The 7,574-nt window shown below is 39.1% G+C and overlaps 1 long non-coding RNA gene across 3 annotated transcripts in view; it reads right to left on the bottom strand.

Annotated features, from left to right (window-relative positions):
- The window catches only part of LOC149749910 (uncharacterized), an 81,494-nt gene that overhangs the window by 20,364 nt on the left and 53,556 nt on the right, over positions 1-7,574 (bottom strand). The window lies entirely within an intron of this gene.

The following is a 7,574-nucleotide window of genomic DNA, read 5'->3' on the forward strand; positions in this document are numbered from 1 at the left end:
AAGGAACTCAGCTTAACCCATTAGATACTGAACCAAAAATCTGTGAGACTGCAATCAGGCAACTAATTCAGTACATCTGGTTCTGTTATGTTACCTCAGCCTGTCCTTCCTTTCCAACTTTCTTTCATAAGAATATATCTTTGAATTCTACAGAAACATGAGTGTGGGATATAGCATAACACCAAATTTTGAGAATTAGGAGATAGAAATATATGCATATGTGTTCCAAGAAACAAGCACAAGACTATTTAGAGTTATGCTATTCATATCAGTCAGACGAACAAATGCCATTTATTCTAAAATGGATTAATTTTAGAATACTTACAGTAGAATAAATTGTGATACATTCATACAATAGAATGAAAATGACCAAGGTAATGCTACAAAAAAGAACATGAATTACTATCACAAATGTTGAGTTGTGTGAAAGAAGATAGACATAAAGGCATATACACTACTACAAATCAGTTTATCTGAAGTTAAAAGTACATTTAAAAACATCATTTTTGTTTGTTTGTTTTTGCGGTACGCGGGCCTCTCACCGCCGCGGCCTCTCCCGCCACGGAGCACAGGCTCTGGACGCGCAGGCTCGGCGGCCATGGCTCACGGGCCCAGCCGCTCTGCGGCACGCGGGATCCCGCCGGACCGGGGCACGAACCTGCGCCCCCCGCATCAGCAGACGGACCCCCAACCACTGCGCCACCAGGGAAGCCCTAAGAAACATCATTTTTGAATGCATGTGAATGTGTAAAACTATAAAGAAAAGCTAAATTATAATCATGACCCTCAGAAGAAGGGCAGTAGGGAGGGGGGAAGGAACGGAGTCAGAAGTAGGCTGGGCTGCTCAGCAAATCTGGGAAGCAAGCAATTATCCATTTCTTGACCTGAGTGGCATTACATACGTGTCTTTTTTCTTTTTTCTTTTTTCTTTTATTTTTTGATAAATCAGTGACCTACATATCTTTTATTATAGACTCATCCTTAAGGATACTAAATTTCACAATAAAAATTGGTTAAAAGTAGAGAATAACATAGTTCCTAGTATACACTAAATATTCCATTCATTTAAAAAGATGGTATTATTAGTTTGGATAAGACATTTCTCCTTACCTGGAGAAGGATTAGGTGAAATGTTTTCTAAATACCCTGATAGCTCAAAGGAAAAAAAAAAAAACACACCTATTTTAAGAAACAGTTTAGGGACTTCCCTGGTGGCATAGCAGTTAAGAATCTGCCTGCTAATGCAGGGGACATGGGTTCCATCCCTGGTCCAGGAAGATCCCACATGCCGCGGAGCAACTAAGCCCATGCACCACAACTACCGAGCCTGCGCCCTAGAGCCCGTGAGCCACAACTACTGAAGCCCGTGCACCTAGAGCCCGTGCTGCACAACAAGAGAAGCCACCGCAATGAGAAGCACGCACACCGCAATGAAGAGTAGCCCCTGCTCGCTGCAACTAGAGAAAGCCTGCGCGTAGCAAGGAAGACCCAACGCAGCCACACATACATACATAAATACATAAATATACATATATATATATATTTATATATATATAAAAGAAAGAAACAGTTTAACCTACTGAGTCTACTAGCCTACTCTGTACACAGTTCCCTCGGTGTAACATGAAATCCAGATTTATGTTTGTACAAACTAACATTTGGAAATAAGCATTAATAAATAAAAAATATATTCATCATTGCTAGAGTAATTTAGATCTTACTGTGTGTTCCATAGCCATTGAATTTCTATTTTGCCTTTCTTTACATGTGCATAACTAATAGACTCATTGCAATAGTTTATGTCTGTTTTCCCTGCTACTTTAACAACTGAATGGAGGTAGGGCCCTTTCTTGTTTTAATGACTGTAGAATCCTTGGAATCTGCAGTACTATGTGGCACACAGCGGGCAGTGAAGAGTGTTCTGTGGTTCCACTGATTCAAGTTATCCTATCACAGGGCTCACGGTACTTTTAGAAGTGAAAAGTAATACTAGCTGTTAGAACAGATGCACGCAAAAAAAAAAAAAAAAAAAGAACAGATGCACGCAAATTCTCAGTGACGGATAGTAGCTTTACTGGCAGGGTCTGAAACAGTGGTGCTCCTGTGTCACTAGTGATGGGGGCACAATGAGAAATCCTGGCAGAGCCTCCATCACCAGCGACACACAGGAGCACCACCGTTCCAGACCCTGCCAGTAAAACTATTATTAACTATTACAGTTTGGTTGAGCCTGCAAAAACTACTCAATTGACTTTTTTCACCCAGCCTTATACACCCTTCCCCACCAGAAAGCAGGTGAAGGAAAGATATTGAATCGGCATTTGAAAGGATTTCACTTCTCTCCTTTCCAAGCCACCCTTCAGTGTGACCAATATCAGTGATTACTTTATGTTATGAAACTAGAGAGTAAACATTTAATTTATGTTTTTGTTTGGTTGTGAAGACGTAGATGTACACACACACACATACACACACACAAAGAGAAAGAGAAAGAGAGAGCGAGAGAGTACTTGCAAGAGTGTTTTAGAGAATGTCTCAAAACATTCAACATTCAAAACAGAGAACAGTTCTGCTGGAAGATTAATATTCATTCTCACATAGTGCTGGGTAAGTTTGAAATTAAAACCTCAGTTCCTTGATTCATATCAATAAAGGGATATTTCCAAGAACCTCTTTTTCACATCAAAACCTTAATTTGTCAAAGCAAACAATGTCCTTCTTTTTGCAAATGCTTATTACCTTTTCAGACTATTCCTAAACTGCACATTCTTTCTTATTAAAAGTCAGCTACAGATATGTTGGCCATTCAAGACAGATGCTGAAATTTTAAATTTTCTAATAGGTTACCTTCAAGTGCTGAGTGATCACCAAGAACTGGAAATGGTGGATAATCTGCCTCTTTGATTCCAGACTAGAGCTCACAGAACCTTTGGGTAATCAACATATAGAACAGCATCACAGCACTGGGGTGGTTTAAACATGGACAAACTGGCATAGGTAATGTGGTTGAGAATCAAATCACTGAAGTACTGGAGATTAAACAGAATTAATGAATATTATGCTGCAGTCTCCATAAATGAGCCAACAAATATGCAGCAAAATCCTGAACGGCAGCCTTGAAATAAGGAGCTTAATGTAATTCCATGTTTATTGGTTTGCCTAGAAACTAACTTAGAAGGGGGTTGGGCAGGCAGGACTACAAAACGTGAAGGGTTCATAGGTTTAATAAGGAAATTATTAACTCTGAACTGCGTGGCGATGTGAGATATAAGTTCTCCAGTGTTCTCCTCTTCCACAAGCCCCTTAATATATTAGAAGGCAAGGTTAGAGGGCATGCAGAGAGGTTGCTATACAATGACAGAGCAGTGCTTAGGGCTCCAGACAATCATGGACAGCAAATGTCATCATATTCAAACCTGCCGTCATTGCAGCCAGAGATTATCTCCCCTTCTTGACAAACTGCATCTGTGGGTAAAGCTTGCTTATTGATTTTTCCTAAAATATCTTTCTCGAAACATACTGCTTAGGACTTGGTTATTACATGAGAAATTTCACCAGTTAATTAGATTACTAAGGATGCTAAACATTTAAAAAAGGACAGGTAGGGGATGGGAGAGAGGGTTAGAAGACAGTTGAATAGCTCTTATGATAAGAAAATTAACAGGCTGTGAAATGGGGCATGTGACTTCATTCAAAAGCCTTTTGGAAGAGGAGGGATTAGTTTTTAAGTTTTAATTGCAAACCACAATGTCTTAAGGAGTCACTGATATCACTCATGTCAGAATCCCTGTCGTTAGTTCAGCTTCTTGTTTTTATTCAGATATAGAAACTGAAGAGCTGATGCCCAGGTGGCAATTGAAGAGGTATCATTTTAGCATTTCCTCTAAAACCATTAAGATTTACTCTCACTTTTAGCCCTCTCACTTTTAGCACAGTGCACACGCAGTGCACATGCAGTGCACACACAGGAGACATCGTGCTTTAGCATCTTAGCTTGAAAGAGCTGCTCAGGGAGGACATATTTTCTCCTAATTATTCTTGACAGGTATTAGGTCAGATTAATTATTTTAAAATTCACCTGAACAACAGCGTCTTTGCTAATTACTTCAGGGCATATACGTAATTCATTTACAACAGGGAAAAAAGGAAAAGACTAGGGGAGAATTCAAACCCTGACCCCTTTGGTGGACAATGCATAAAAAGAGGTCCCTTTGTGACCTAAAAGGGGGCATAGGGAGCAGAGAGTATCTGGAGCCTTTACTTCAGAACGAGGATAAATGTTTCTTTATATAAATATCCCGATTTATATATTTATGTGTTTTAAAGTATCCATATTTAAATTATTTTTAAAGATACATTTAAAACTAGTTCAGAACATATATGTCAGAGTAAGACAGTGAGTGGTTAAGAACATGAATTTTAGAGAAAAGATTTTCCCAGCTCAACCTCTTGCAAGCTTTGCGACCTTGGGCAACGTACATACCTCTTGAAGGTTCAGGTTGTCCTTGTTAAACTAATAATAGCATTTAGCACCTACCTTACGGCTTGTTGTAAGAATTAAAATATGAGATATGTAAACCACAGCATGTGACAAAGAGTAAGTAATATTTGTTAGGTATTATCATTTCTACAGAAACATAGGAAATTAAATAAATGTTTGCCTAGACACTTTGAAGCTAGTCCTAAAAATTACCTTTAAAATGAATTATACCTGTTGGCTTGAACTGCATTAGAAAAGCCCCTTTAAATTTAGGTTCAAATTTCTACAGGGAAAGATGGATTAAAATATTTCAGTAGACTAAATATCCACTGATATTAAGCAAAAGTCAAAACTGTCCAGGGGCTCTCAGGCTGATAGGAGAGTGTTAGTGCGTATGACTTGTCCAGGTCCTACTCAGGTCTCTGAAAGCATTTCGAAACCATTGATTTGTCAGAGAAGCCCAAAGGAAGATTTTTTATATGAAATCTCCTAATATTTAAATGCTTGCTCAGAGGTTTTTTAATAATCATATGAGACAAACTTATTCTCACATCGGTTTTTATTAACTGAAGAATTCTAGGATAAATTATGGATTTGGGAACTCATAATCCAGCATTTAGATACATATAAACTGAAGACTAATTTTGCTGAGAAAACAAACTAGGTTCAGCCTCTGTTACAAAGGATCGTTTTGATTTCCTTTTCAACTACTAGAATATATTTACAGCTTAAAAATTAGATGGAATAGAAGCCATTAAAATTGATGACATTGAAGGAAGGAAATAGTAGAAATATTTTCCAAATGCAGACCCAAGTTGAAAATACAACTTGTAACACCATCTGCATCAGCGCCATCTATTTTGTTGCCTAACACATATGTTAACATCGTTGTCACTACTTTAATTTACACATCTCTCTTGAAAAACAACTGGATACTGAAGAGAATGCACGCCTCACCAGGCATGTGAGGCAGAAGTCTGGATGGTGCTAATCACATGTGGCCAAGAAGACGCTTTCTTATTTTCCATGAAGGAACTGTGTGTCTTAACACTATCATTAATCTACAAGGACAAAATGTGAATAGAATCCTTTGACTATTTTAGGGTGAAACTCAGCTATTACAGTGAAAAAAAAGGAAATAAATGTGCTTAGGGTGGGGTGGGAAAAAGAATGCAACTATCTTAAATTGCCAAATGGCTGATTGGAATAATCATCAGGTACTGGCCATTCCTGGTGTTGTGTCTTCTCTTCTCCAGAGTAACAAACGCTCGTGAGATACTGAGTCTGAGGAGGTCACAGATGCCCACATCTCTCCTCATTGAGGAGGTAGCTGAGTTGGTTGGATGTGAATAAAATGCTCAGAAACAGAATAATTAAAACAATAACAAGACTTCCCTGGTGGTGCAGTGGTTAAGAATCCACCTGCCAATGCAGGGGACAGGGGTTCGAGCCCTGGTCCGGGAAGATCCCACATGTCGCAGAGCAACTAAGCCCGTACACCACAACTACTGAGCCTGCGCTCTAGAGCCCGCGAGCCACAACTACTGAAGCCCACAAGCCTGAAGCCCGTGCTCCACAACAAGAGAAGCCACCGCAATGAGAAGCCCACGCACCGCAACGAAGAGTAACCCTGGCTCGCCACAACTAGAGAAAGCCTGCGTGCAGCAACTCAGACCCAACGCAGCCAAAGATAAATAGCTAAATTAATTAATTTTAAAAAATAAAATAAAATAACAACAGGCGCCCTATTATCTTTGCGGAAATGAAAGAGGCAAACAGATTTTCGCTCATTCTGTTTCTGTTTCTCAGGGGTAAATAAGCGGTAGCTGGCTTTGGGTAAGAGCTAGCTTTCCAGAGTGAGGAGGCTCACCCGAGAAAAGGCTAAGCTTTTCAGTAAAAAGGAGATTTAAGCTTCTTTTACTTCACAGCCTAATGTTTTTGTTAAACTCTATTACAGTACCTAGGTCCCAAAATAATTTTGGGTTGAGTTATAGGAGCAGAAGGGGTAATAGGTCAAGAGTTATGAGGGTGTTTTCTCATGTAAATGGTGGTTTGATATTGTTGGTATGATACATATATTTACCTCGTTGTGTTATGATTAATACAGAGAGAGTGTATAGGGCGGTAATACTGTCTTAGCCCCTGTGAGGATAATAGTGATATTGGACTAGAAGAAAGATATTACTACAAATAGTTCTCTGATTAAGTTGATTGTCGGGGGCAGGGCTAGGTCTGTAAGATTTACTAGTAGTCATCATGTTGCCATTAGTGGAAGAAATGTTTGTAGACCACGGACTAAAATTATGTTTCAGCTATGAACACGCTGATAATTTGAATTTGCCAGGCAAAATAATATAGACGATGTGAGGCTGTGGGTGATTATTAGGGCCCTAGTTCCTAAGGAACTTGAAGGTGTTTGGGTAAGAAGAGCTACTATGACAAGTGACACGTGCTTAACGGAGGCGCATGTGATGAGCTATTTTAAGTCTGTTTGGTGCAAGCAGATTGAGCTCATTATAATTACTCCTTAGAAGGACAATATAAGGAATGGGTACCCTACATACTTTGCTATGGGTTTCAGGATTATTGTGATTCGTAGCCACCATGTTTGCGTTGTAGGGCTGCAAGAATCATAGATCAGGCGATAAGGGCTTCTACGTGCATTTTTGACATCATAGGTGTAACCCATAAAGGGGTATTTTTACTATAAAAGCCACTTTACACACTAATCGTGTGAAAATATGGGATCAAAAGTTAGATATTGTTTGGGCTCAGTACTGCATTGTTAAAAAGTTTAGCGAGCCTGTAGTATTTTGGATAGACATTAGTGCAACTAGAAGTGGAAGGGATGCCACTAGTGAGTAAAATAAAAAGTAGAGTCCTGCATTAAGCCGTTCTGTTTGGTTTCCTCGTCAAGTAATAATAACTAATGTTGGGACTTGTGTTGCTTCAAATCAGCTGTAGAATGGAATCATTTCCATGGCCTTGAATGTTAAGATTAAGAATATATGTACTATGATTAATATAGTAATAGACAGTTTGTTTGCTTTTTTCCCAAGCCAGTGATTCTTTAGGTAGCTGGAATTGCCTAGCT

The sequence above is a fragment of the Delphinapterus leucas genome, chromosome 3 (genome assembly GCF_059928025.1).
Source record: "Delphinapterus leucas isolate spDelLeu-1000000601 "Yukka" chromosome 3, BTC_Dleu_Yukka2, whole genome shotgun sequence".
NCBI lineage: Eukaryota > Metazoa > Chordata > Mammalia > Artiodactyla > Monodontidae > Delphinapterus > Delphinapterus leucas.